At 37.8% G+C, this 22,367-nt stretch overlaps 1 protein-coding gene across 5 annotated transcripts in view; it reads left to right on the forward strand.

Annotated features, from left to right (window-relative positions):
* Positions 1-22,367, forward strand: part of NALCN (sodium leak channel, non-selective) — a 309,038-nt gene that overhangs the window by 84,328 nt on the left and 202,343 nt on the right. The window lies entirely within an intron of this gene.

Raw genomic sequence — 22,367 nt, forward strand, 5'->3', positions numbered from 1 at the left:
CCCTGGGATAAGATCATAAGGACAGACAACCCAGCGGATCTCGCAGGCATCCAAATGACACATTATATGCAAAGTCCTGCCTTTGTATGGGATCCTGCTGGTCTGGTGTTTGTGGAACTTAAATGATGGGTCCCCACCACATTAGTGTATCTGTGACTTCGGAAATTCACTTTGATCGGTATAATTTGTGATCAGTATTCAGTTGAACCATTTTTTCTGTGCATTTGTCCAAATGGAGAGAAGAGAGGACTGAACGATTCCTGGGCATATGTGGGTGATGGAGGAAAAAGATGAGCTGTAGTGTGGCTGCCCCTGGGTGTGGCTGTATTTTACTAGTGACTAGAGAACTCACAGTGATGGAACAATGTGGGCTATAAACTATAGAGACCATCTGCCGTAGAGGGAACACCTTAGGAAAATGCTACCTGTTCCTACATGAGTCTGGCCCCTGCCTCACAATTTCACATGGACTCCTGTGCTTTCTTGGGCTTTTTTTTTTTTTCTTTTGCTATTTCTCTGATTCATGCAGCTAGTCAATGACTAATGAGATTTTTACACATTCCCTGTTCTATTATTTGATTCAGTCCTGCTCTTATTTGCTTTCCAGTGGATGTGGGTGTGTTTCCTTATGATTCTTCTGAGTTCCCTTCCTGGCCATTCAGTTATTAGAGAAAATATTTCTATTCATTCAACATTCAGCACTTATTTATTGGGGACCTGCTATGATACAGTGAACAACATAGACAAAAAAAGTCTTTGCCTTTGTTGAGCTTACAAATTCTACAAGAAGAAACAGGAACTAATCAAGATAAAGAAGTAAAATAAGCAGTGCATTGAATGGTGGCAAGAAGAAAAGGAAAAGCAGACGAGGAAGGAGAGGGGTTGCTGTGAGCCAGGATTGCAATTCTGAATAGGGTGCCCATGAAGGCTGCCTTCAAATAAAAAGGTGATAGTTGGGAGAGAACAGGCCTCATGGCTCTCGTGGGGAGCAATGTGCCAAGCAGACGGGGACATTCAGTGCAAAGACCCCGGGGACATTCAGTGCAAAGGCTCCATACTCTCTTGATACGAGGAAGCTCATGTCTTGAGAGTAAAAAGAGAATCTGGTCAGAAAGGCAACAAGGGGTAGATCATGTAGACCCCCCCCCCCCATACCAGGTCAGTGCAACGTGTTTGGCTTTTGCTCTTAAATGAAATGGGAAGCCACGAGAGCACTTTTGAGCAGGAGGAAAACTGAAGCTGGTCAGAAATGCCCAGCAGAGGAGGGGACCAGTCGGGAGACTGTTGTAATACTCCACTTGAGAGGTGGCTTGGACTAGTGCAGTAGCAGGGGGGTTCGGGGGAGGGTTCTGGGTATACTGCACTGGTCAAGTTAATGGGATTTACTGACAGACTGGCTGAGTATTAAAAGAGAAAGATCGCTCCAAGCTTGTTTTCGGCCAGCGTGAAGAGATAGAGTTGCTGTTAACTTCCAGAAGAACATGTTTGCCCGGGGAGATGAGGATTTCAGCTTTGTCACATGTGAAGTTTGATGGATTTGAGTAGATTGATAATGCAACAGCTGGTAGAATTTCTTCACTTACCTTTTTTATTTTAAAACAGAGGCCTTGACTAAATAATGAAAAGTGCACCTGATTAAATTTTAAAAACTTAAATCATTAACTCTTCAGTAGCTCAGTGAGACTTGTTCAATTTTGGTCAAATAAAGTCTACAGTGGCTGAGATGAGTATATGCCCTATAAAATAAGATGATCAGATTTGCAAAAGCTTGGCTGCACCATTCAAATTTCACTTAAACCGTGTGACATTATTCTAAAGTCTTGCTGTAAATCATCAAAAATACTGCCTTAGGAATTCTGTGCTAATAGATAAATGAATATAGGTTGGTCGATGTACTAAAGTAGCCAATGAGGATGTTATGACTGACAGTTAAAGGAATGCATCCCTACATTTTTATCACACTACGTTGGGTCAGTTTTGTATCTCACTGAGATGGCCATCATTACTATCATCAGTTGTGAGTTCAGAGTACTTTTGATGGTTTGCCAAAATACTTCCTATTCCAGTACTAAAGGTTTCTCATATTTCTTTGCCTAGGAACAAGGTTCAGACTGGTAGTTCTTTCTGTAAGTGAATTTCTGTGGTTGTGACTGATGTTAAAAATGTTGCAGTGTGTGTGTGTGTATTATTCTTTGGACTTTGCCAATATCTTAACATCTTTCAGCAAGAAATAAAACTCCTTTGGCAAGTTTTTTAGAGCATTGAAATGAGATAAAGTATACTTCTTATTCTTGAGAAATAATGTATTGCTTCATATTGTTGAATCATACCATTTAGTGAAACCCAAACCCTATATTTAAAAAGTAACAATCTCATGTTTAAAGTATCTCCTTTGAACATTTCAAAGAATCTTAAGCAAGTCTTTATGTGACATTAAATTGTTAATTTTACTTTGTTATTTAAGATCTATGGTTAGAATTCATTCTTGGGCTAGGAGTATGTGTAGAGTATGGATGCCTGTGGTTCAGCATGCCAGTAATTCAGGGCAAGGTTAATAAAGTGGTTTTTGTGGGGGAAAAGAGAGCTGTTTTTTGGAAAGCCTTTTTTTGAACTTTGCCTTGTTTTCGTTCCCTGAACTATCAAATCTGCTTCACATAGTTGTATGAGATCCTTACATGTCTATATATTAAGTTTTAGATACCATATTTTTCCAGACTGACATTCCCCCAGACACAAGCCATTTCTGAGAACAGTGCTCAAGGAATAAGCTACTTTGAATTTTAGTCTGTGTAATAGTTGGGGTAAAGCAAGCTTAGGAGAGAGAACCCAAAAATGCAATGGTGCAAATAAAATACAAGTTCATTGCTTTCTGAAGTCATAGTCCTGGGTGGCCGAGTGGGTCAGCTCTGCCCCAAAAGGTCATCCCAAAGGACAGCATGTGGGGCAGCCTTGCCATCCTCAACACACATTTTCCCGTCGCTTCTCTATTTCTAGCAGATGGAAGGGAAGGGAAAAAGTAGTCCAGCAAAAGGTTTTTGTAGATGGCTTGGCAGTTGCCCACATCAGGGAGAACTTTGTCACAGGGCCACACCTCTTTGCAGGAAATTCCAGCAGCCTGGGGAGAATGAGTCTGGAGGAATGACAACAGTATCTGCCACCGGCTTAAATATGCAAGGGACAAAATGCTCAGTCGATTATGAATATCTTCTAAAATTAGCCATTTAATTGAAGTGAAAACAAATCTATTTTTTATGTAAATCACTAGTCTATTTTCTGCTCTACTTCTCAAATGATTATATTTGCATCACAGAACAAAGTTATAGAATTTCAGCTAGTACAGCTTAAATGACCAGCAGGTACACCCCAAAACTACATGAGTCCCTTTTAAATGTTATGTCGTTCTGATTTATCTCATAGATTTTCCCCATAAGTGAAAATAATTAAAACTGTGCTCTATTTGCAGTGTTTAATCTGGAGTTAGAAGCTATCTCCATCTACTCTTGTCAGACAATAATGTGAGGAACATGGTAGGTGTGGAGAGATGGCAGATGAATTCTCTATCCTCATCCCAAACAAACACGAAAGAACTACAGCGAATCCAAAGACACGGGGAAGAATTTTCATCTTCCCTCCCTTCCCTTTCCTTGGGCTAGTCTGTTTAATTTTAAAAGCAGAATTTTGCTTTCACAAAGTATACCAGACAGGAATTTGTTCAAATTCCTCAAAACCAAGCCAAGAAAAGTTTCAGAAAGTTCAGACATGCGTGGCAGAGTGGAAAGAACATAGTTGGAGGAAAACATGAGAATACTGCTTCAGTCACTTCTGGGGGACCTTGGGCAAGCTTCTCAGCCTCACTGAGTCACACTCTCCCCATTTATAAAGTGTGAGCGATAAGAATGAACGTGGCAGTGTGTTGACATAGAATTACACCATACGAAGGGCCTAGCGTATAACAGGATGGTTCTCTCCATCTGTGTAAGTCTGTGAAAGTCCCAGGGAGCTCAAGGTTATTGTTCCTCTGACTTTGTGGCCAGGAGTCATCTGTGGTTGCCCTGGGCAGGAGCTGTCTCATGCAGCTCAGGCTACCAGCGTTCCGCAGAGAGCCTGACCATTCTGAACCATGGGTTTTTTTCCCCATGAGACAGAGGTTTTTTTCCCCTCTGGGCAACCAGAGATCTCTGTAATGGTATAAGAAAATGGAGCTGAGACTCTGTTCTGGCTGAGAAGTTCATGGTAGTGATGGCCATGAACAACTTGCTCATCCTTGCTTATTGCCACTGATGTTTATGGAACAGCCTTATTCATGCTCTGCATGCCTGTCCCACACTTAAGTCTTCCAGCAACTGAAAGTATCTCTTCAAAACCCCAGCTTTTACCTCACAAACGTCAGGGAGTAGCCTGGGTTCTTAAAAGTCAAGAAAATGTACCTGAGAGCAGCACTTGTGTAGATCAGGGCAGGTGAAGAGATCGAAAGATCGCGTGTACCAGTCCCACCACTGCCACTGCCTAGCCACCCAACTTTGGGCAAATGACTTAGTTTGTCTCTGCCCCCACTTTCTTCATCTGTAAAATGGGATTCATAGTACTAGTAAGACTGTGAGGAGTAAATGAGCAGAAGCCTGGCCTGCGCCAGCTCGTCACAGGGCTCAGCCTCGTCAGTGAATGGAGACATATTATAATGTTTGGAATCCAAGCTGGGGGGATGCAGATCTGTGAGCACCAGCACTACCGGACCTCAAGGATTTACCAACATGGAGAGAAGGACAATGGATCTATGCACCTCACAGAAGACCCTTACAGGGAAAGGGTCAAATGAGGCAATAGAATGAAGATCTTGCTGGGGAGAAGTAGAGCCACTAAGCTAGAGTGATGCTTAGTTGGGGGAGAGGGGAGTTGGGAATGGGCAGCCACTCTGCTCAGGTGAAGGCCATGGAGCATCTTTCAGCAGACAAAGCAAGTCTTCTATCCCAGTATTGGGAGCCCTGGTGGCTGGTGTGGGTTACCAGTTGGCCCCAGGCACCATCTCTTCCTAGAAATTAATGCGAATGGTCCACGTCTGGATCCCCTCCAAGATGGCAAATGAGCAGCCTGGCCAGCTCTCAAAGTCTGCTGACCTCTGTAATTGCTATTTTCTCAGTGTCCAGCACACCCTTCCCTCTTATGCCTGTCTCCTCTTTGTTTCCACCAGCCTCTCTTCCTGACCTAACCTACTCTCTGCTTTGTCGCTTTCATGTTTATCTTTACGTTATGTGCCAGGCACTGAGCTCTAGGAACGTGATGGTGAGCAAGACAAAGTCACTACTCTTGTGGTGCTTGCAGTCCACAGGGGGAGGGAAAGTAAACGTTAAACTTTAAAACTTGGGCAGACTTTTTAAAAGACTAGATTCTACTGATAGAATAAGGTAAATGGGTTCTCTACACTGCAGAGCATTGATTAATCCATCCCTTAAAATCAAAGCTTTTGGGAAGAAAAAATAAGAGATTGCTGGGTGTGAATTTTTCATGCAAATAAGATTGAACCTTGAATGTCAGTCTTTTGACTATTGTCTCTTTTTTTTTTTTTTAATATTTTATTTATTTATTTGACAGAGAGAGACACAGAGAGAGAGGGAACACAAGCAGGGGGAGTAGGAGAGGGAGAAGCAGGCCTCCCGCTGAGCAGGGAGCCCGATGCGGGGCTCGATCCCAGGACCCTGAGATCATGACCTGAGCCGAAGGCAGACGCTTAACGACTGAGCCACCCAGGCGCCCCGACTATTGTCTCTTTTTAAAGTAAGAGATATTCAAGAATTCTAGGTCAAAATACAGAGGTTAGAAGGCTAGAAAAGTTAAATGGGCCAAATGAAAGGGCCTTTTCATTAAAGTAGCTATGTCATTGATAGAAGTCCTTAAACTCCTTTAAACTTTATTGATTTGTGCTGGAAATGTGATATTAGTCCATGAAGACAATAGCAAATTTATTCAAGTTTAAGAGAATTATAAAACACAGCTAACATAGGTAGATAACTTATTCCCAAGCCCATAAATAAACACCATTGATGGGAAGGCAGAGTCATGGTGTCAGTCAGATAAGAGTTGGATAAAACATCCAGGGTTGTTGAATAAATCCATAATGGAAGTTCATTAAAACCCTCCGTCAATTGTATAATGCTGGGTTATATCAGCTAACAACAATAATAATAAATGACTAATGGAAGAGTGTGCGTATATACCTGCTAAATAATAAGTTGAAAGATTTATTAAAGCTTTAAATAATTACTCCATATTCCAGACGTATTTTGCTGGGTATTGGATACTAAGTAATGTTGCCAGGGATGATTTTTCTGCAGTTCTCCTGACTAGGGATGAAAAGTTCACCCCATCAGCCACAGTACAAATGTTTGATTGCTCTTTTAATGTCCTGAGCTCAGATACTTGCTAGAAAGAAGCAATTCCTGACCATAGGCACTCTGGTCTGGTACAGCAGTCTTGCCAGTGTGCCTAATGAGAGCGTAGAGAGACTTCATTCCAGGCATAAGCAGGCCAGATCACAGCTGCCCAAAGCTTTTTTGGCTTCGGTTAAGTTTGTTGTGCTATTATGTAATGGACACTTGAACCATATCCCGTGAATGACTGTTTTTTCGTTCCTCTTTCTCCACTGTCTTATTATCACTATGTTGTCTGTGTTTAATGTTGCCTTAGAGTTTGTGGTTAAAATCAAGCAGAAAAACAGGCAGATGTTAATGTGTAAGAGAAACAACCAGTAGTGGGGGAAATGACACGTGGCACAGTAAGATTCTGACACAATGACTTTAGGCCAGCCAGGGGAGGCTTCACTCTCACAATCTAGCCTTACTTTGTGCCAATCATAGCCTTTTCATTTCTATGCTGGTACTAATGCACCAAATTGTGACCAAGCAGACTAGCTTACATATGAGTAGAGAATCATGCCTCTGCACACATTAGTTTAGAATTCTCATTTTAATCAAATATGCTCATTTATCCATGCTATTTCTGGCCCATATCTTAAATCAAAAAGAAGTTAGTTGACAGCTTCTGGTTTCTGCTCCAACATGTAAAAAGCTTGGAATTTGTCAATCCTGTTTTCACGAGAAAGCAAGCTCACCAAACTGAAGATCAATAATTCTGAAAATCAACAGTGCTTCTTAGGTCTAACAAAGAATTGGGGTCATAGGGCAAAGAGCTGCCTTGAAATTTGGAGAGACAGCAAAAACAGGGAATCATAGCTCCGCAGGAACAGAAGCCACTAGAGCCAGAGATACTTACACTTTAAGCGGCTAATTGGTGAAGACTGAGCATAGACTAGCTTGAGTGCAAAATCCCTCCAGTCTTAGGGGTGGGGAGCACATTTTCATGACTTACTCAGGAGCCCTGCCAGGTTCTTATGGTGATGATCAGAGAAGAATTCCCTCATGCTTCCCACAGGGGGAGAGAGGCACAGTGACCATTCTGAAGTAAACTCAGAGCCTTCTGTTCTCCATAACAAAGCCATGCTCTTGAGGACATCTACTTTCTCAGAGTCTCCTCTGACCCAGAGGAAGGGCAGGTGGAGGACTAGAGCCCCCTCTGGCTTTCTTGTATCACATAAGCTGAGAAAAATAGGTGAAGAAACTCTTCTGAAGGTCACGGCCTAGGACTCAGTCTGACTAAGAAAACTGAGATTTAATTATATGATTATAGAACATTTTTCTTCCCCAGTACTTTGTCATCCTATTAATGGCTCCAAAATAACTGGATTGCAACTCAGCTACAAGACACAGATGCTGTTTAGGAGGAATTTCTAGGGAAACCTAAAAACAGCAAGAGACACAGAAACCAGCACAATAGAGGAAATTGAAGCCTCTTACACGTACAGATTCAGCATACCTTAAACACAGCCTAACCCTCAGCCAGATTAACATGAAACCTCACACAAAAGGCCTACCTGTCTAAGTCACTGTTACCTAGTACATCATGTCCAGCTTTCAATGAAAAATTACAAGCCATGATAAAAGTGAAATAAAAACACAATCTGAAGAGACAAAGCAAGCATCAGAACCAGACTCAAATATGACAGGGATTTAGTAGCTACCAAATAATTTGGAATTTAAAGTACTTTAATTAATATGTTCAGTATTCTAATGGAAAAAGTGGACAGCATGCAAGAACAAATGGGCAATATAAATAGAGAGATGGAGATTCTAAGAAAAAATCAAAAGGAAATGCTAAAGATAAAAACACTGTAACAGAATTGAAGAATGCCTCTGATAGGCTTATCAGTAGACTAGACACACTGAGTCAAGAAACAATGAGATAAAAATATTACAATAGAGACTTCACAATGTGAAATGCAAAGAGAAAAAAGAATGAAAACAATGGAACAGAATGACAAAGAACTGTGGGACAATTACAAAAGGTCTCACATACATGTAATGGAAATACCAGGAGATGAAAGAGAAAAAGGACCAGAAGAAATATTTGAAGTAATAATGGCTGAGAATTTTCTAAAATTAATGTTGGACACGAAACCACAGATCAAGGAAGCTCAGAGAACACCACGCAGGGTAAGCACCTAAATATCTACACCTGAGTATATCATACTCAAACTGAGGATAACCAATGAAAAAGATAAAATCTTGAAAGAAGCCAAAGGGGGGAAAAACACCTTACCTATAGAAGAATAAGGATAAGAATTATATTAGACCTCTAGAGATTCAGAAGCTATGCAAGCAAGAAGAGAGTAAAGTGAAATATTGAAAGTGTTGAAAGAAAAAAAACTGAACAACCTAGAATTTTGTATCCAGAGAGATTATCTTTCAAAGGCGAGGAGATATAAAAACTTTCTCAGTGAAACAAAATCAGAGAATTTGTTGCCAGCAGAACTGCTTTGCAAGAAATGATAAAAGTTCTTTAGAGAAGGAAAATGATACAGATCAGAAACTCAGATCTACATAAAGAAGACTTAAGAAACAAAACAGATGAACATAGGGGAAGGGAAGGAAAAATAAAATAAAATGAAAATAGAGAGGGAGGCAAACTGTAAGAGACACCAAACTCTAGGAAACAAACAGGGTTGCTGGAGGGGAGGTCGGTGGGGGGAAAGGGATAATTGGGTGATGGGCTTTAAGGAGGGCACTTGATGTAATGAGCACTGGGTGTTATGTACAACTGACAAATCACTGAACTCTACCCCTGAAACTAATAATACACTATATGTTAACTAACTTGAATTAAATAAAGAATTAAAAAAAGAAGAAGAAAAGGAGTAAATGAAAGTAAATAAAATATTTTTAACTGACCCAACAGATAGCTGTTTATTCAAAATAATAATAGCAACAGTTTATTAGATGGTCATGGCTTATGGGTAAGTGACGTGAATAACAGCAATGTTATAATAGACAGGAGGAAGGAAGAGGGAACACTCTATTATAAGATACCTACACTGTCTATGAAGTGGTACAGTGTTATTTGAAAGTGGACTTAAATTTGTTGTAAGGCAACCACTAATATTTTTAAAGAAATGTAATTAATATACTAAGGAGTAAAAATGGAATCATATAGAATACTCAATTAAAACCAGAAAAAGCAAAAAGAGAGAGAGAAGATAAGAAACAAGTGCAGTGAAAAGAAAACAGTTATAAATATGGTACATATTCATCCATCTATATCAATAATCACTTTAAATGTGAATGGTATAAATATACCAATTAAAAGACAGAAACTAAGAGAGTCAATTAAAAAAACTAATGCCCAACTATATGCTGTCTACAAGAAATCCACGTTGACTATAAAGACACAGATTAAAAATAAAGAGATGGGGAAAGATATACCATGATAACACTAGTGAAATGAAAACAGAAGTAGCTATTATCAATTTCAGACAAAACTGACTTCAGAACAAGAAAAATTATCAGGGAGAAAGAGAGGCATTACATTATTATGTTATTACATAGGGATCAGTCTCCAAGAAAACAATCTTTAACATGTATGCACTTATCAACAGAGCGTTAAAGATATTAGTCCTTCCTAATTTGAGATATAGATTGAACACAATCCCAATCAAAATCCTGGCATGTTGTGTTGTGTATGTCAACAAACTATTTCTGAAGTTTATATGGAAAGGCAAAAAACCCAGAATAGTCAACACAACACTGAAGAATGACAAAGTCAGAGGACTGGTACTACTTGAATTCAAGATTTAATATAAAGCTATAGTATTCATAATTGATAAAAACTGGAAGCAACCAAGATGCCCCTCCATAGGACACAGCTTGAGATAAACTGTGGCACATCCGTCCATACAATGGAATATTATTCAGCAATAAAAATAAATGAGTTTAAGCCACCAAGAGACACAGAGGAACAGTAAACGCATATTTCTAAGTGAAAGAAGCCACTCTGAAAGGCTATGTATATACTGTATGATTCCAACTATATGGCATTTTGGAAAAGGCAAAACGGTAGAGATAGTGAAGAGATCAGTGGTTACCAGGGGCTCACAGGAGGGGGTGAGGGCCAAATAGATGGGGCATAATGGATTCTCAGAATGGTGAATCTAACCTATATGATTCCGTAATGGTGGATACATAATATTATATATTTTTTGAGACCCTTCTAACTATAAAATACAAAGAATTAAACCTAATGGACTATGGACTTGACTTAATAATAACATTGGTTCATCAACTGTAGCAAATATACCCCACTGATGCAAGATGTTTATAATAGGGGATAGTGTGCAGTAAGAGAAGATAAATAGGAATTCTCTATGCTCTCTGCTCAATTTTTCAGTAAGCCTAAAACTGCTATAAGTAAATGAAGTCTATTAAAATTTGTATAGTTAATTTATTACTATTTCTTCACATCCTTATCTCACCTACACAGAGTTCTGGTTTACATTGGAAATGCTGGACAAGTAGGAATATGTAGCATCTTGCTTCCTTAGTAACACAACTTTTAATGCATGCAAAATGTTTATCAATCTTAGTATAATCTTAATAAATCTAAAATTGAATCTGTGACACATCCAAATACTAAACCTAACCCAGTTGAAAAACTCCATTTTTAAGCATGTTTTTAGTCTGAATAGTTTATGGAAGAAAGTAGACAACAAATACAAGAAAAATTTTATGAATATTTTTGTGCACATGCATCAATGTGAAGATACTTGGCAAAACATTCCCTATGTCTAGTTTTAATTTTTTAATAATTAGTTAATATATCCTATTAAGTTATAACTATCCAACTATAATATTAGTATGAATTGTATTAGAACATCTTCTTGGTTTTTTAAACTTTAATTCCAGTATAGTTAACATGCAGTGTTATATTAGTTTCAGGTATATGATACAGTGATTCAACAATTCCATACATCACCTGGTGCTCATCATGACAAGTGCACTCCTTACTCCTCATCACCTAGTTCACCTATCCACCCACCTTCCTCCCCTCTGGTGACCATCAGTTTGTTCTCTATAATTAAGAGTCTTGTTTCTTGGCTTGTCTCTCTCTCTCCCCCTTGTTCATTTGTTTTATTTCTTAAATTCCACATATTAGTGAAATTATATGGTATTTGTCTTTATCTGACTAATTTCACTTAGCATTATAGTCTCTAGCTCCATGTCATTGCAAATGGCAAGATTTAATTCTTTTTTATGGCTGAGTAATATTCCATTGTATATGTATACCACTCGTTTATCCAGTCATCCAGACACTTGAGTTCCTTCCCTATCTTGGCTATTGTAAATAATGCTTCTGTAAGAAAGGGGTACGTATATCCCTTTACATTAGTGTTTTTGTATTCTTTGGTTAAATACCTAGTAGTGCAATTGATGGACCATAAGGTTGTTCTATTTTTGACTTTTTAAGAACCTCCATGCTGTTTTCCACAGTGGCCACACCAGTTTGCATTTCCACTAAGAGTGCACAAGTATTCCTTTTTCTCTACATCCTCGCCAACACCTGTTGTTTCTTGTATTGTTGAGTTTAGCCATTCTAACAGGTGTGACGTGATATCTAAATTGTCGTTTTGATTTGCATTTCCTGATAAGTGATGATGAGCATCTTTTCATATGTCTGTTGACCATCTATATGTCTTCTTTGGAGAAATGTCTGTTCTGTCTTCTGCCCATTTGTTTTTTGGGTATTGAGTTTTATAAGTTCTTTATATATTTTGGATACTAACCCTTTATCAGATGTCATTTGCAAATGTCTTCTCCCATTCTGTAGGTTGCCTTTTAGTTTTGTTGATTTCTTCCTTTGCTGTGTGGAAGCTTTTTATTTTGATGTGGTCCTAATAGTTTATTTTTGCTTTTGTTTCCCTTACTTCAGGGGACCTACCTTCAAAAGTTGCTACAAAAAGTTGCTACAGCCGATGTCAGAGAAGTTCCTACCTACCTATGCTTTTGTTAGTTACTGCCTATCCTTCTAGGATTTTTATGGTTTCAGACCTCACATTTAGGTCTCTAATCCATTTTATTTTTGTGTATGGTGTAAGAAAGTGGTCCAGTTTCATTCTTTTGCATGTTGCTTTCCAGTTTTCCTAACACCATTTGTTGAAGAGACTGTCTTTTTCCATTGGATATTCTTTCCTGCTTTGTCAAAGATTAGTTGACCTACAATTATGGGTTTATTTCTGGGTTTTCTGTTCTGTTTTATTGCTCTATGTGTCTGTTTTTGTGTTAGTACCATACTGTTTTGATTACTACAGCTTTGTAATATAACTTGAAGTCTGGATTTGTGATGCCTCCAGTTTTGCATTTCTTTTTCAAGATTGCTTTGGCTATTCCAGGTCTTTTGTGGTTCCATACAAATTTTAGGATTATTTGTTCTAGTTCTGTGAAAAATGCTGTTGGTATTTTGATAGGGATGGCATTGAATTTGTAGATTGCTTTTGGTAGTATAGACATTTTAACAATATTTAGTCTATCAATTTATGAGCATGGAATGTCTTTCCATTTCTTTATGTTGTTTTCAATTTTTTTCATCAATGTTTTATAGTTTTCAGAGTACCGCTCTTTCACCTCTTTTGTTAGGTTTGTTCCTAGGTCTCTTATTATTTTTGGTGTAATTGTAAATGAGATTGTTTTCCTAAATTTCTCTTTATGCTGCTTCATTATTGGTGTATAGAAATGCAACAGATTTCTGTAGATTGATTTTGTCCTTTGACTTGACTGAATTCCTTTATCAGTTCTAGCAGTTTTTTGATAGAGTCTTTTGAGTTTTCTATAGATAGTATCACACCATCTGCAGATAGTGAAAGTTTTACTTCTTCCTTACCAAGTTGAATGCCTTTCATTTCTTTTTGTTGTCTGATTGCTATGGTTAGGACTTCCAATACCATGTTGAATAAAAGTGGTGAGAGTGGACATCCTTGTCTTGTTCCTGACCTTAAGGGGAAAGCTCTCAGTTTTTCCCCATTAAGCATGATGTTAGTTGTGGTTTTTTCACATATGGCCTTTATTATGTTGAAGTATGTTCCCTCTAAACCTACTTTGCTGAGGGTTTTTATCATGAATAGATGGTGTTCTTTGTCAAATGCTTTTTCCGCTTCTATTGAAATGATCATATGGTACTTATCCTTTCTCTTGTGATGTATGATGTTGATTGATTTTCAAATATTGAACCACCCTTGCAACCCAGGAATAAATTCCACTTGATCACAATGAATGATTTTTTTAATGTATTGTTGAATTTGGTGTGCTAGTATTCTGTTGAGGATTTTTACATCTGCGTTCATCAGATATTGGCCTTCAGTTCTCTCTTTTTTTAGTGTCTTTGGTTTTGGTATCAGTGTAATGCTGGCCTCATAGAATAAATTTGGAAGTTTTCCTTTTTCTATTTTTTGGAATAGTTTGAAAAGAATAGGTATTAACTCTTCTTTAAATGTTTGGTAGAACGCACCAAAATCTTCTTGTTTTTTGTTTTATATTATCATATATATTTTTAAATCTTTTTATTATAAATCATGGACATTTTATGTTTATCATAACACAAATAAGAACTTTATTTAAAGTCATATGTTATTTGTATTCATACTTATTGTAAATTAAATTTGGTTAATATCACTCAGCTATTTTTCTTCCTTCCCACTTAGACCTGACTCAACTTTAACATGCCTCTGTGAACAAAAATGTCAAATTATTTGTTTCCAATTTTGGTTGATCTTTTGATCCTGTGCCAATTTACTAAGTCAGTCAGCCTTCCTATTAAAATCAGAACAAATTCTCACTATTGTGGCTATTCTGAGGCAGATGGACCAGGTTTAACCTTAGAGTTAATTCTCGTTTTTCATTGCTTATGCATGATGATACAGAGATATGCATTATGTGTATCTCAAAATACGAAGACAAGAAAGTCTTAGTCCTTTTTTCCAAATACTTGGTTCTAATTTTGCATTATTATGAAATTCTAATGTCATAACTATTAATTCCCTAAAAATTACATGAAATTCTGGTCTTTTTGCCTTTATTTCTTTTGATTGTAGTTTCCAGTAAATTTTTCAAAGATGGGTGACAAAGCTCAAACACTCTAAAAGAAACCATATTTTTGGCGTGATATGTATTGCTTGCTTTTTGAGAAAATTAAAAGGCTGCTAAATAACATTTATTTAATACATTAGTGGTGACCAGCACATATCATCATTGCTGTATTCTATCTGTGGGGAGCTGAGGCCCAGAATGGTTAACTGGCTGGCTCAAGGTCAACAGATAAGAAGTAGTGGACAGTTTGAGTGCTAGGGAAGGTAACTAAAAGCTAATTATGGCTAAGCTTAGTTTTTTAAAGTCAACTAACAGAAAGTAAATTTCCAAGAAATTCTTTAGATCTGAAGTCAAGGCTCCTCAACGGCAGAGGGTAACAGGTATCTGTCATGACCTCTCCTTTGCTGCTTTCGTTCCCAGCCTACATGGAAATAGCCCAGCACAAGAGGCTTGGAGTGTTTTTGTTGGCATGTGGGCTAAGCATCCTTGGAACTGTTCTACTTTAATACCTAAACTTTCCTGCCAGTGTCAGCATCCAGCCTTGTCAACACTTCTTTTTCCATTTGTGAATACTATAGTTAAAGCTTCCACCTCTCCTTTTCTAGAAGTATTTTATATTCAGAACTTGGAAGTTTAGAAATTTTCTACATCTGAAGAAATACATTTCAACTAAGAATCTTTATTACTTATTAAAAAAGTGTAACTTAGAAAATGTATATAAGCATATACATGCTTTTTCCTATAGGGCCTTTGATCCTACTACAAAATTTTAGTGCTATGAGTGAGGTTAAGGTAACAAAGTGGTTTCATCAGTGAGGCAATGTGGTGCCAAAAGAGTGCTTAACGGTAGAAACAGAACAAAACAAACAAACCAAACAAAAAAAACTAAGCTAAAGTTTAGGTCAAAAACATAAGGTTTATAAATACATTTTAAAACATTTAGAATGAAAGAGTCCCTTTGTGTTTGCTCCATGTTCTGGAATAGGAAATAAAAAGTGTTGTTTTGTTTTGCTCTTTTGATGGCCACATGGCAGTTCTCAGGCTGAATATGTGTAGCTCATTAGATGAACATGTCGATGAGTTCTGTGTAGATTATTGTAATCATAAGGTTACATCACTATCAGGCAAAAGACTTGAATTCACTATTTTGCATATATATATATCTTAGTAAAATTAAACACGATTCCAAGGAATAGAAAACATTGTTCATAAAGGTTTTATTCATTAGAAAGGTGACATCATCCCAAGTAATTTAATTCTAGCTGGTTTATTGTTCAATAAACTTCTATAATTCAGGATGGGCCTTTCTTGCTAATGCTGGTCTACTGACCTAATTCACGTTTCATGTATGTGGATACATTCAGCCTTAGTGACAGAGCTTTATTACGTTGAACCCAGATGTCCACTGTAAGACTACAACTCTCTCCTTGGTGTTTGCTTTTATAATAACCACTGTTGGGTAAAATGTATTACCACCACAGATCCAACTCTCGGGGTCTGAGTGTGCAATTCACGTGAAAAGGTAAACAACAAGGTGGCGTGGGGCAGTTTGGTGGGAGAAAGATATATTGTAGAAAGTTACAGTGAATCTCACAACTGACCGTTGGCTAAAATAGTCTAAATATGTGGTTAAAATGTGTGGGAGAAAGTTTATACCAGAGACCGGGGAAATTGCCAGAGATGAAAGAGACTAGGAGCTCACCAAAACAAAAAGGATTTCAGTGTAGATTCTGTTGTCAAATATGACCCCAAGCTATGAGATGTAATTGAATTAGAGAGGCCGCCATGCTGTTTGAAATTCGGTCGTGGCTGCTCAGATTCCACTGTTGAGACTTACACCCACACATGTCATGCACCGCTCAGCAGCCTTCCGTTCGACACTCTGCTTCATGGTCCCGAGAGCCCAGAGCCCTGAATGTGGACCACAGATGAGCCCGTTTTCTTCTGTGTTTGTCCTTGAATGTAGTGAATGCCTCCTTTTGATTCAGATGCGAAACTTGTAAAATGTGTGTGTTTGTGGTTTGTCTTGGAATAATTCAGAAAGTGCCACTATAATTTTTGGTGAGGAAAATTTTTGTGCCCACTTATTTCATTCAAAATATGTGATTTTTCTTTTTAAAACTTAATTAATATACTTGTAATATCTCATTCCGCAAACGAAAATATTCCCCTTGGGATGCATGTGTGCACAGTCACCTTATAAAATTGCAAGAAGTAAAAAAAAATAAGATTTTTCTTCCAACAGAAAACTCATAAATATTAATGTAATGGTACTATTGAGCTATCCACTGTGTGGCAAATACTTTCTATAAACAAATGATGTCTTAGGATCTAGGCTTTTAGCCTTCAACAATCTTTAGAGATGAATAAAATGTCAAATTCAAATGTAGACTATTGTAAATATAGTCCAGAAATGCATTTTTAGGTCTCTCCTTTGGCCTAAAATTGTTTAACCTCCAAACTGTTCATAATAAGCCAAAGGAGAAATTTTGAGAAATCCCACAACTGTTCCATTTTCCCCTGTGTCAAGAGAGGAAATTCAATTCAGTTCAAAATACCTAATAAAGGCAAATCATATGCGAGGCCCTGAGCTAGGTAGGCACCACAGGGCAGAGCTACAGAATCAGAAAGACTGTCAAGTTAAAAAAGTGGTTCTCAACCAGGGGTAATTTTGCCCCCCAGGGGATACTAGGCAATGTCTACAAGCATTTCTGGTTTTCCCAACTTGGGGGATGGGAGTGCTGTTGGAATCTAGTGAGTAGGGGTCAAGGATGCTACAGTGCACAGAACAGCCCCCCCACAGCAAAGCATTATTTGTCCCAAATGTCCCTAGTGCCAAAGTTGAGGAACCCTGGCTAGAGCATCAACGAAGCCAATGATACTTCAGGATTTAAATAACAGTGAATTCTACGTTAATCCAAACAAAGAGGACAACTTACCTTTGAGTGGCTTCAGTAAATTTCCCACTTAAACTATGTAAATCTCTTCTTCTCCTATTAGTTATGTGGTTTCATCAGAATATTGCTCTCTGGAGCAGTTCTAGAGTTTAAAAATAAAATTTCATTGGAGAGTAAGTTATATAAATGCAGACATGACAAAACAAATGAACGCCAATGAAGCACCACCCATCCCATCTTGAACAAGTTGTATTTCTGGTAATGGAAACATGCAAAGATCAAGCTCTTTACGTGTGTTCTCTTATCTGATCCCCTTTCAGGACTGAATATTTGGTCATTGCAACTATAGTCGCTAAAAAAGGCATCCATTTGGAGTCTAGGATGGGGATTATATCCTTTCACAGCAAAATATACTGGTTAAGAGCAGATTATTGAATGCACTTTTAGATCACAGACATTCATGTGTAGTGGTAGAGAAACATATAACTTCATTCTCCCTTCCAGCTGAGGGGGACGCTCAGCCTAGAAGGTAGAAGAGGAAAAGTCAATCAGCTGATCTCCAAAAAGGGTGAGATCCAATCAAAGTTAGCCAGAGGAACAGAGAGAGCAACTTAGAAAAGTTGGAAGGACACTGATGTTCTTGAGTAATGAGAATATTGTCATTGTGCCCCCCATAAGTGAGAATCTGTGCCCTGGTGGGAAGTGAAGACAGACAATGAGATCAGTTTCATAAAAGGTACAGCAGGCTGAAAATGTTGAAGGACCAGATAAGAAGACAAGTATCTATAGCAGCATGACCTAGGTAGAAGGAGGGATGACTCACTCTGGAAGTATAGGGACCACTTCTAGACTCCTGTAGCTTGCTATGCTTTGCAAAGCTAAGAGCAGATTCCAGAGGGATGGAGCCAGAGCCAACATCCAATGGGATGGATTGCCTGACCTGGAATGGGGCTGCCTCAAGAGGATGTGTGTTCCATATCACTGGAGGGATTAGAGTTCAGGAATGTTTCTCCAAGGATCCTAATATTGAGAGAGGATGGAATGGATGGTCCTAAAAGGAACCTTTGTGGTTCTATTGGGAATTCTGAGCATGGGAATAAAGGTTATTATTGTTCATACTAGGGCCTGATATACTTATTTATTCAACTGTCTCAAGGCTACATCACCAATTCTAAATGCCCAATTTTTTTCACAATGGATTGGGTATCGCCATTGTTAGAAGAGCGCCACATATATTTTGTATTTGAAGAGGAGTCTGATGGCGGGACCTCAGGTTAGTAGCTTATTATTAGTTGTCACTATAATCTTGTGGCCCTGTTTTTGAAAGTTGAATGACTCAATGGTGATGTGTAACCTAGGACTAGAAGAAACAATAGGGAATATTCCCAGGACACATTTATCACTTTTTTTATGGAAAAAGAACAGAAGATAGCCAAGCAATAAATGTAATACTAAAGGTAGTCAAAACAATGGAAATATATTTTTTTCAGAGCTATAAAAATATCTGCTATTTCTCAGTATATGCAGCCTGTGGAAAGTTCCAGGGTATTTATTTTCTAGATGTAGACTAATGGGTCTTCTTATCCACTGAATTCAAACCACCGATGGACAAGGTCAAGAAGGATGAATGAAATTAGAATTGATGAGCTGAGTGTCGTGATTTTGTTTCTTCTACAACTTGAATTTTTGCTTTAAGAATTTGGGGTCCACGAATGTGGTACAATTCCAGTAGCTTCGCAGAGATATTTTTGGAGCAGGCCACATTGTTTTACAGAAAGAGAATGCATTCTATCCCCACATGCTATTGTAGAATCATTATTCATTTAACAAAATGTGGTTTTTTCAGCTAGCAAGTTTAGTTCTATAATTAAAATGGACTAAAAGTATTCTGGGTTATATCTAGAAAAAATATTTTGTATGTATAATATATAATATTTTCTAGAAATTTCCCATGGTGGATCAAACAATAGAGGAAGACTTTCTGGTTAGGATTTAGTGTGGGCTTTGAAATCTATACATGTGTATGTGTTTTAAGTGAATTTTGAAAGTCAGCAAAACATAAAATCAGTTGTAAAATAATAATTTTACATAATTTGCTTCCAAATTATCTGTGCAATATTCACAGTGAGGAAGAGTTAATACAAAAGCAGATATTTGAAAAAGCCTTCATATGTCTTAATACCATGATAATTGTTTAGTTTATCAGCAATTCTTGAGTGCTCACAATGCCAGGTGCAGAGGTGAAAGATAGTTTTAATTTTGAGTGCTCACCAAGTTAGTTAGCTAATTCGTGCTAGTGAGGGAGATAAATGAGGCAGCAGGACTCAGGACACAAGATAAGTGAGGTGGCAGGTGCGAGCCAGGCTCCCTAGGAGGTCTGAGAACCCAGTGTAGCTTGAGGGCAATGGAGGTGAGCAGGGCTGCCTCACAGGACTCAGCTAAGAGGACCAGAGAGAAGAAGGGGGCGGGGGGGAGACAGAGAGCAGTGTGTGCAAAGTAGTTTGAGCAGCTCTAGTTTTCTTCCTCAGCGTTGTCCACTTACCAAAGAAAATAAGATGATCATAAGCTTGATTTTTGTCAGTTTAAATGGTGGTGAACCATTGGGAAATCTTTCCAAAAGGGATTTTCTTTTCATACACTTCGCAAAGTCAGGAGCAGAAAAGTGATGAGGAAGGTCTTATCCAATTGCGTTTGCTCCTGCAACTCTTAGTAGCTTCTTCACAGCCTTTGATCCAGGGTAGCTCACAGGTAGGGGAAGCACTTCCTTCAGTAGTCAGCATTGCTCTTGGAGTTTTTTGGTTACATTTTCACAAACATCTCATCTCTTTGTATCAACAAACCCTGCTCTTTGAGCCACATGGTGGGTTTCTACTTCTTTCCCTTTTTTGTGTGTCAAAATAGGAAAAATGAAGGAAACTCTTCAAGATTAGAACATACTATTTTTTTACTTACTCCCAAATAGCATATTCCCTGTAGATTTAATAAAGAAGGACCTGGCCAGATATTGGAAGGGTAATTCAGTGTTCCTCTCAAATTTAACCTTACATTGACAGTGCTCGTATTTTACCTGTAAATGCTCAATTGGTAAAACTATTAAGCTTTAATAGTTGTTCATAATGGATTTCTGTAGCCACATTTCTGTTTGAGTTCAAATAACTAGAAGAAAATAAGGGACATAAATGATTTGTTTTATGTGAAAATTGTCTTTCATATGCAGTCCACAAAAGCAAAATGTTGGACATTTTTAGTACATATAAATCATTAATGAAAAGAGTGACTTCTGTTTTCTGTTGGCGTTTTATTTTTTGTGCATGCTGTTCTTCTCTGAATCTTTTCCTTAAAAGCCATCTTCTTGTATGAGTTTCTCAGTATGCTATATCCTTAGCCACCATAGTCCCTAAGGAGAAAAAAAAGGACTTCATTCAAACTAAGGATGGTAGGAGAAAAAATACTCTCTTGAAAGTCCTAGTCTGGAGCAAGAGAAAATAAAAGTAAGATGCTAAAGGAAAAAAGAGTTTAAGACTTGGAACCTGATGGTGTGGGTACAGTTTCTGGTTCTATCACTTTCTACCCCAGGTAAATTCATTAACTAGTGACCTTCACTTTGTTTTTCTGTAAAAGGATGTGATGGATAATACCTGCTCTTATACACACCTACCCACCTACCTGCCTCATTAGAGGTTTCCTTAGCACTGAAATATGTAAAAGAGCCTTGACACCAAATATAATTTACAAATACTAGTTGTTATGGCAACAACTTTTCAATGTACAAAATATGATTATATGAAGTTACACTTCATGTACAGTACTTAGTGTAATAGGCATTCACTAAATGAGAATACGCTTTCCTTCTTTCTCAGCTTTTCTTTCAGAGCTGCTTCTGTCCCATTTGTCCCCATTTACCACTAGGCTTTTCTGCTGTTCTGCACACTTTGGTTCATTGATGCTGTAATTATTCTTCCCGCATGCACAGGCTCAGAGAAGCAGCTGGTCACCAGCCAACTTTAGGAACCCCCTTCTTAGTTTGGACATCTGATCGTATACATATTCTCGTTTTAAACTTCTGTGTGATTAGAACATACATGGGTGGATAATTAGTTTTATATCCTCTAATAACCTGTTTATGACAGTGGAATCTATTGGGTGCAAATGTTTATAGTTTTGTGAATAACAACATGTATCATATTTGTTTTACAAACAACTTTAATTCAGCACTCTTTTTACTTATGTGTTTTCGCACAAAATCACATTAAGCAATTATTTTCAATTTGTACAATAACAGTACTTAAAATTTATTCAGTACTCACCATGTGTCAATGCTTTACAGAAATGAAATTATTTAGTCTTCACCACCCTGTGAGATATTATTTACCCATTTTACAGATGGGGAAAACAAACCACAGAAAGGATGTCAGGAGGCAGGGTATCGTCACAGTTAGATATGCAGGGCTTCTTTCCAGAATGCCTGGGTTAATTCTACTTCCCCTATTATTATCTGTGCATCCTTAGATACATTACTTAGTCTTTATGTGCTTCAGTTTTCCCATCTATAAAATGGGGAAATAATCACATATCCCTCATAATGTTATGAGAATTGAACACTGTCTTTCCCCAAAATGGCATTTTAGATTCTCTGAACTATTTAAAGATCTGTCTGCATATATATATATTTTTTCTTTCTTTCCATCATCAGCAGTAGCATTTCCAATGAGATAGTTCTCCCAGACAATACAAAGTGCTATTTGATGATTTACTGTCTTACGTTTCAGCGTTCAGTAAACACCATGGAATCTGAAGACAGGCTCCATCATATTAATTTTTGGAGCCCTAGGAACTTTAGTGTCCCTCTGAGAGAGTGACTTCAAATGAAACCCAGTTCTCAAATTTATTTCATTTTGGCTGAAACAATAACAAGCGCTTTCAGCACACTCAAAGTGTTAAGCCCCAAGTGGCAAGCTTATACTTTACACATTATTTTTTATTACAGCTTTACTTGGTTTGAATGTTCGTT

This window comes from Halichoerus grypus, chromosome 4 (genome assembly GCF_964656455.1).
Source record: "Halichoerus grypus chromosome 4, mHalGry1.hap1.1, whole genome shotgun sequence".
In the NCBI taxonomy this organism is placed as follows: domain Eukaryota; kingdom Metazoa; phylum Chordata; class Mammalia; order Carnivora; family Phocidae; genus Halichoerus; species Halichoerus grypus.